Raw genomic sequence first — 7,322 nt, forward strand, 5'->3', positions numbered from 1 at the left:
GTTTTGGGGATCTACCAGCTTCTCCTTGGGATAGCCCTTGCTCCATGCATTCTTCCCAGTCAGAGAATTCTTGGTAGCTAAAGGCTTCTCCCTGGGACAGCTCTTGCTTGGTGCACTCATCCCAGTTGGAGAGTTCTTCAGGGCTATTGACATCTCCTTGGGAGAGCTCTTGCTCAAGAGATTCTTCCCAGTCGGAGACCTCTTGGTAGCTCCAAGCATCTTCCCACGAGGAAAGTTCATGATCCACATCCAATTCCCACTCTTCCTTCTCATTCTGTGACAGGGACAGGACTGAGCCACCCACTGCCCCCACCAAGTGCCCACTGAAGGTCTGGTCTTCTGGCCAGCTGGGCAAGGGGCTGGGTGGCTGGGAGTTGGGGTTCACTTTGTCCTCTTCCATCTCTGTTTTGCTCTAGTGCTCAGGGATCCCGGGAGCTGCTTCCTCAGGAGTGAGCTGCTCTCCTGAGGCTGAGCACCCCAGGGCACACCACGAGCCTGTGTCACAAAGGGCCACACCTGGCACCCCTTCAACAGCCAAATGCACTGGAAGTGGCATGGAGCAGCCCCAGACTTGGGCACTTGCAGCCCCTGCTGTGCCACAGCCCTGAGAGGCTTTGGGCACAATCCCACACGACAGCCTGAGCCCCACACTGCAGAGCCCTGGCTTTGGAGGGTGAGCTGTTCGGGGCACTCCCTGGGAAACTTATCCAATGCCTATAACCACTGTGAATTTTTTTTCCCTAATATGTAACCTGAAACACAGAACTTCTCAAAAATTGCCAAGACAAGGGAAGACCTGGAAAAGCTGGGATGGAAGCTTTCCCCTCAGCTCCCAGGCATTACTAGGATGGGTTGGGTCTCCTACCTCCTCACAGGAGGAAAAGGGCAGGTTAAGTCAGCATGAGCACAGATGAAGGTCTGAGAAGACTCTCCTCTGAGGGTTAAGATAGGTTTTTCTCGCTTAATATTTGCTGTATGCACTCATTCTTTCAATGGACTCTGTTCATTAATACTGTGCAGTGTTACAGTTAGAGGAAGTGGGAGAAGGAACAGACAGTATTTATGGAGATTTCAACCTCCCAGAGAGGCCATTAAACAACATAATGAAATGGTCCATGTAAAGAAAGGTAAAATACTCCCATGAATGGGGTAAGAAGCAAATAACTACTTTTTAAGCCAGGTTACTACAATAAAGAAGAGGAGAAATGAGGAAATTGAGGTCAAACTGAATTTGCTTTTCCAGGCACAGCTAAAAAATGAAAAATATTCATTTGGAGTTTTTGCAAAATGCTTCACTGCCTCCAAAATAGGACATTTCATTTGTTGAACAATGTTACTCTTTTTAACCCCTTAAAAGGTGGGCTGTTTTGGGCAAAAATAAATTCACAGAAGATTCTTCAAATTATAGTTTCCAGCATGTTTATTCTCCACAAAAATCAATTCTCATCTCTCCTCAACCAAGGCCTGGGTAGAGGGGTGAAGACATCATTTTGTGGATATTTAACACAAACACTTTTTAACACTCTACGTGATGTGGCCAAAACTGGAGCTGATGAAGGAAGAGAGAACATTGAGAACATTGTAGGTCATGGTTGAGAGCCATGAAGTCACAGGGCTCATTTCCAAGCATTCACTGGGCTCTAGCAGGTCCCTGGAGCGTGCACAGGGAAACATTATGTGAAATTAATAATACTGAAGTGATTTATTCGGAGACAGAGTAAGGAGAGGAAATGCTTGTGTCACTGTACATGTTCAGTATGGCTGAGCATGCCAGAGAATCCTTGCAGTCCAAGTTTTATCTTGATAGATGTCTAAAATATACAAGAGCTAAACTTAGCCTTCCCCATGCGGTATGGAAATAGAGGAAATTCAGGTTTAGTGGATTAGTGTGGAGCATCAAACAATGCAGCGAAATAGTACCTTGGGGCTGGGGGCCTCAGGGACAGAGGTGGTTAGATGTAAGGCATGAGAAAATAAACTACTTTTGGCTTTGTTTTCTGTTGCAAAGGGGAAAAAATAGCAGGTGGAAATTGTGAATGCTATTGTATGGTGATAAGATTGTTTTCTGTTGCAAAGGGGAAAAAGTAGCAGGTAGAAATTGTGAATGTCATTGAATGTTGATAAGATTTGGAGAGGAGGGACTGTCCTCCACATCAGGGACTTAGTTTCCCATTGCACATGCCCCTTTGTGCAACCCCATCCCCATCCCCATCCCCATCCCCATCCCCATCCCCATCCCCATCCCCATCCCCATCCCCATCCCCATCCCCATCCCCTGCTACACAAAAGATGAGATTCACCTGGGAATTCCCCACTCCAGACCTCCCAAGAACACAGGGACAGCCTGGATCACCCGGTGCCCCATCCAGGGTCCTCACCTCCCTCTGGTCATGCTGTTTTTGTAAACACTAACTTCAGCAGCTGCTTTTCCACTGCTCTTCAAACCAGTGTAGCCTTGGCAGGAAAGAAGACACTGCTGGTTAATCTATCCAGAAATATTCTGGCACTCCACACTTGCTGGTATGGTTAAAACAGCAGCTGCTGCTCCTTCACAGTTACACCAGTGTAAAAGTGCTTCCAGCAAACACAGCTCATTTCCACTTGGGCAAGAATAACCTCCCAGCAGGCAGCAGCTTTCCTTCCACCTGTGATGTTTGGAGTTTCCCTGAGATGGTGACCTCTGCAGAAAGACCATCTGGAGAAAAGGAGGGTGGTGCCACTGCAGGGGACAGGGAGTTGTCAGGACAATGAGGTACAGTGCATGCTGATCTGTGCCTAACTCCAGCATGCAAAACCTCTTGGGGAAGATCTCACCACGCAGAGAGGGCTCACTGCTGTTTGTCACTATGAGCTCAGAAAACACACTCATCCCATACAGGAAGGTGCATAACAATGACAGAGCCTGCAGAGCTGACACCTCTCTCTTGAGGGAGGCTGCTCTTGTCCACCTGCCTCAGGGTAACCAGCTCACCTCTCTGCCAGCACCAGTGTCACCCAGTATGACACCCAGGAGGATGCACTTTCTCTCTGCCTGCTCCCAGCTCAGTGAAGTTTTTTTCTGCAGAGTTAACCAGGATTTATAAATTTCCCGACAGACAAATTGCTTTAGGAAGCTGAGCTTGGTAATTGGCTGGTGGTGACTAATCACTGCCAGATTACAGAGCAGCAGTTCCACAGGTATGAATCAGAACCTGCAATTGTCAGCCCTCCCCCAAAACAGGGGCTCTTTCTTTCCTGGTTTGATACGGTGGAGCCATTGTGCACCACTGACAGTTCACTCGCCGAAGGGAAATATAATTACAGTGCATTCAGGGGAAGGAGAAAGGGATCAATATACAGAAAAAGAAATAATTATATACAAAGGCACAACCCCTGCAAAGAGAGACATTTCTGAAATCTCAGGGAGGAGGGGAAGAATGGGCCATTTCAGTTTCATACCTCTGTGTGATATTGGTGTCTAGAAATGCTTTTCTATCCTGGAGCAAAACTGTCTCCAGAAGAACCCCCTTAAAAGAGGATGCTTTTACCCTGATCCAGGGATCCACAAAGGAGCATGAAGCCACCTTGGTTTTCAGAGCACCTTCCTCTCCTCCACAGGACAGTTTCACTGCCTCTTCCCTATTCCAGGCACTGTGCCAAAAAAGGCTGAGGGTGCCAAGCCAACATTTCCTCAAAAGCACTTTAACATTTTCTAAAGCTGAGTTTGCACACCGTGGGCTCTTGCTTCCCATGGGGGCTCTGGGGCAGGGGAAGAGCAGCCCCCATCAGTGATCCCTCAGAGTGGCTCAGTTTCCCATCCAGGGAACCCAAATTCTCATCTGGCTGCGTTGGACACTGACAGGCAAAGCCAAGCATCTGCTGCCAGGGGTGGGGGGTTCAGAGGGGAGGAGAGAGGAGCAAAAGCTGCCCCTCACCCAGCCAGCTCCTGCCTTCACTTTGGGAACTGGGGAAGCTGACATGGGAAGCAAGTGGAAGAGGTCCCATTGACATTTTGGGATATTTCCCCCTGGAAAGGGGATAGGAGTAGTCATGGCCATCCAATTTCCAGTGGCAGATACAGAGAAAGAGATGTTTAAAAGAAGTCTAAAATGCACCCCGTGAGTAGGAAGAGCTGGATATTTGAGTGCTAAGCTGGACTGCTTTCAGGACTTCTGCAAATGCACAGAGAAGAGAGAGCCATTGGAGACATGAACTGTAAAATGCATTTTAGGAACACTTCGCTGTTCAGATATTAACTACAAATGCTGAAATGAGTGTGTCAGCTCCCTGCTTAATTTTTTTTTTAAGCACATAAACTGCTCTCCACTTGGAAGGAATAAAACCCTGTGCATAACCTCATCTACAGATCTTTGTGCTTGCCATCCTGGAACTGCCATCCTGGGATTACCATCCAGGAGCCCTGCGAGAGCTAATGAAACTTTAATCCCCCAGCACTCAGCGCAGATGTACATAATGAATGTTTGCACATACACACAGCTCTCTGTCACCCGAAAGCAGCAACACTCACCTCCTACAGACACACGTCCCTGTTAGTCAGTGCTGTGTCTTCCTGCTCCAGGCCATTTGAGTGTGTCCATATTCCAGATCCGAGCCCTGTGACTCGTGTGTTAATTGACAGGCTCAGGCATCAGACAAGTTGGCGCTTCGTCACACTCAGCCTCGTGTGCTGTCAATAACTGGTGCTTTGTCATGCAGTGCTAATATTCCTACCCAAATCCATATGCAGTTCCTGTCTCTCTCTGTCAGATCAACCCCACAACTGGCATTTCAATAATTCCCCCGCAGACAGGCAAGAGGAGGATTTTATAGCTGAGCTTAAACCATTTTTTTTCTTCATGGAAGTTATTGCTTTGTACAAGTTGGTTCCTTCTTCCTATACTTAGGGCCTTCATACATTTTTTTTTCATGTGTGGATACCTGAAATTTGAGCTTTAAAACTGCATTTGGTATCTTAAAATAAGCAATCTGTTCTTCATAGTACCTCAGTCCTGCGGAACTTTTGTTGAAGCCGAGGGATGCATTTCTGAAATTCAAGTTGTTTATTAGACAATGGAGCTAATAAAAGCTGGCTTCCTATGAATTTTATTACATAGTCTCACACCTCCTGCAAAAATAATTGCAGTTTATCCTTAGCCCTATTCCCCACCTAAATCTCTGTTTGTACCTAGCAAAAGGCTTTTTCTGAATTTTTTTTTCCTGAACAACAAATGCCTGGACAGTTCAGTGATATCTGGATGCCAAATGTCACATACACAGCATTGCCACCTTTGCTTCACACTGCCCATGGCACCACTTTGGGGACATCTCTTGTCCACACAGCCACAGACCCTCCTAAGGCATGTAGGACCATCACTCCTCCGAGAGATACCCTGCACTTCTGCCAGGGGAGACTGAATTTGACTGATGAGTTAAAGCAGAGATGGAGTCAAACTGGTCAGTAGAACTCTCTCTTCCCTTTGTAAACAGGTTAAAAAAAATGTCACTACACATAGGCTGGGCTCAGCTGCTGGCTTGTCAGGGCACAAAGAAACACCAGAGACAGGTGTCACCCATCAGTATGACAGGAGATGTCACCTAGTCCCCTTGGTAACCCAAGAAGGTTACAGGCTTGCTTTTAAAAATTGATATCCAAGCAGGCACATGTGAACAGACTGTTAACAATGGCAGAGGTTCTTCCAGCAAACTCCCTGCTGAAGCAAGGTGAGCAATCAGCAAACTGCAGAAACCTCTGCTTCTTCACCAACATGGAGTTTATTCTCTCCTGAAGCCCTCGTGCTGTTTAATCCAGTGTGTGTTTCTCCTGGTCCATCCCCTTCTCCCTTACAGGGCATTTAGAGATGTGAGCAGAAATTTGAGATCAGTGAATTTCACCTCATCTTTTCACCTCTGAAAGCAAAGGTGAAGCAAACCTTCAGGAGCAGTTCCCTGTCCTTGACAGTCTACAGGAGCTTCAAAATATGGGACAGTGCACACAGTCACACAGGGATCATGAGTGAGGAATTTAAGCCTCAGTTGTTCAGAAGATGCAGAATTGCAGCCTCAAAGAGGTGTGCAACTCTGCAGATGTCCTTAAGAAACAATAACTTCCAAATCAGGCAGCAATAATATGTTTTCCCACTCTGGGGCCTCTGAGGAGTTATTAAATACAATTTTCCAGGCTTATTCAAATGTCAACTCATTATAGCCTGTGCAAATAGGAAGGCAGACCATGGGATTTGTGTTTTTGTTATAACTATTTTTATATTAAATCTATAAAATGCATAAAGGAGCATTAAGCCCTGTTATTCTCTCTCTCTCTTTTTTTTTTTCTTTCCCCATAGCTGCCCAACCTCTTTTTGAAAAGGATCATTCAAAAGCCGCCAAATAATAAAGGCTGGATGAGGACATTCCAATCCCTCCTTATCCACTTAAAAACACAATATTTCAAAGGCAATTCTGGAGTGCTTCTTTTGGCAGCTATGACTGGAGCCACAGTAGAAACCTTTCAGTGGGTCATCCTGATGGATGGCCTCTTACATCAACCAGCTGTCCCCATTAGGAGTGGGAATCATCTGAGCAGTCCGAGAGGACTTTAAAGGAACATTTATCATATAAAGGAAGAAAGGTACCTTGCACTTGTACTGCTCTTTGCAGCAGCAGCAGATCTCCAAAGATCTGCAGAGAGCTCGGTTTTGTTATCAGGCAATGGAGAAGGGGAGACCTCCCAGCCCAGAAGGGCTTGTTGGAATTCACCCTGTGGTCAGAGCAGAAGAGCTGGGACTACGGCACTCAAATTCCAATTTGCTGCTGCCCCTGTTTCATCATAATCATCCTTGAGTCTTCTCATCTCCCTCCTGCCCATTCCCTGTGGAGTCACAATATCTAACTAAAGATGTGAACAAATTTGTGTTTATTTCTCCCTCTTCCATGGACTCTTGGGTTTTTTTCAAGCATTTTTGAGCAGTGATTCTGCAGCTGACAGCAAATGTCCTTGTGATGACTTTGTCAGACTGCCAGGGCTGAGGAGGCATCTCCAGAATCCTTGTCTCTCCCTCCCTGTCCTTCCTCTTCCTGTGCCAGTTCCCACTGAGATGTCCAAATGTGCACCACCTCCCTCACTGGAGCTCTCCCAGATACTCCAGAGTGATCCCCACTTCCACAGACACCACACATCTGACCACAGCAGGCTCTCACTACCTTTATCAAAATGCCAAGCAGCAGCCAGGCAAAGCCCAACATCAGTTTATTTTAGGGGCCAAAAGGGTGTTTTGTTTCATTTGTAAGGTTTTGCCGGTCTTTATCACCTCGAAAACAGATGAGCAAATTTCATGTAGAACGGTAAG

The 7,322-nt window shown here is 46.5% G+C and overlaps 1 long non-coding RNA gene across 1 annotated transcript; it reads right to left on the bottom strand.

Annotated features, from left to right (window-relative positions):
- Positions 1-1,434: 1,434 nt before the first annotated feature.
- On the bottom strand, positions 1,435-6,796 carry LOC146444113 (uncharacterized). The gene is made up of 3 exons (XR_014851092.1): positions 6,609-6,796; positions 2,379-2,454; positions 1,435-1,549 (listed from the first exon to the last, which is right to left on the bottom strand). It is a non-coding gene; the product is annotated as an uncharacterized LOC146444113 (long non-coding RNA).
- Between the last annotated feature and the right edge of the window lie 526 nt (positions 6,797-7,322).

This window comes from Lichenostomus cassidix, chromosome 1 (assembly GCF_008360975.1).
Source record: "Lichenostomus cassidix isolate B80296 chromosome 1, HeHo_3.0, whole genome shotgun sequence".
Classification (NCBI taxonomy): Eukaryota; Metazoa; Chordata; class Aves; order Passeriformes; family Meliphagidae; genus Lichenostomus; species Lichenostomus cassidix.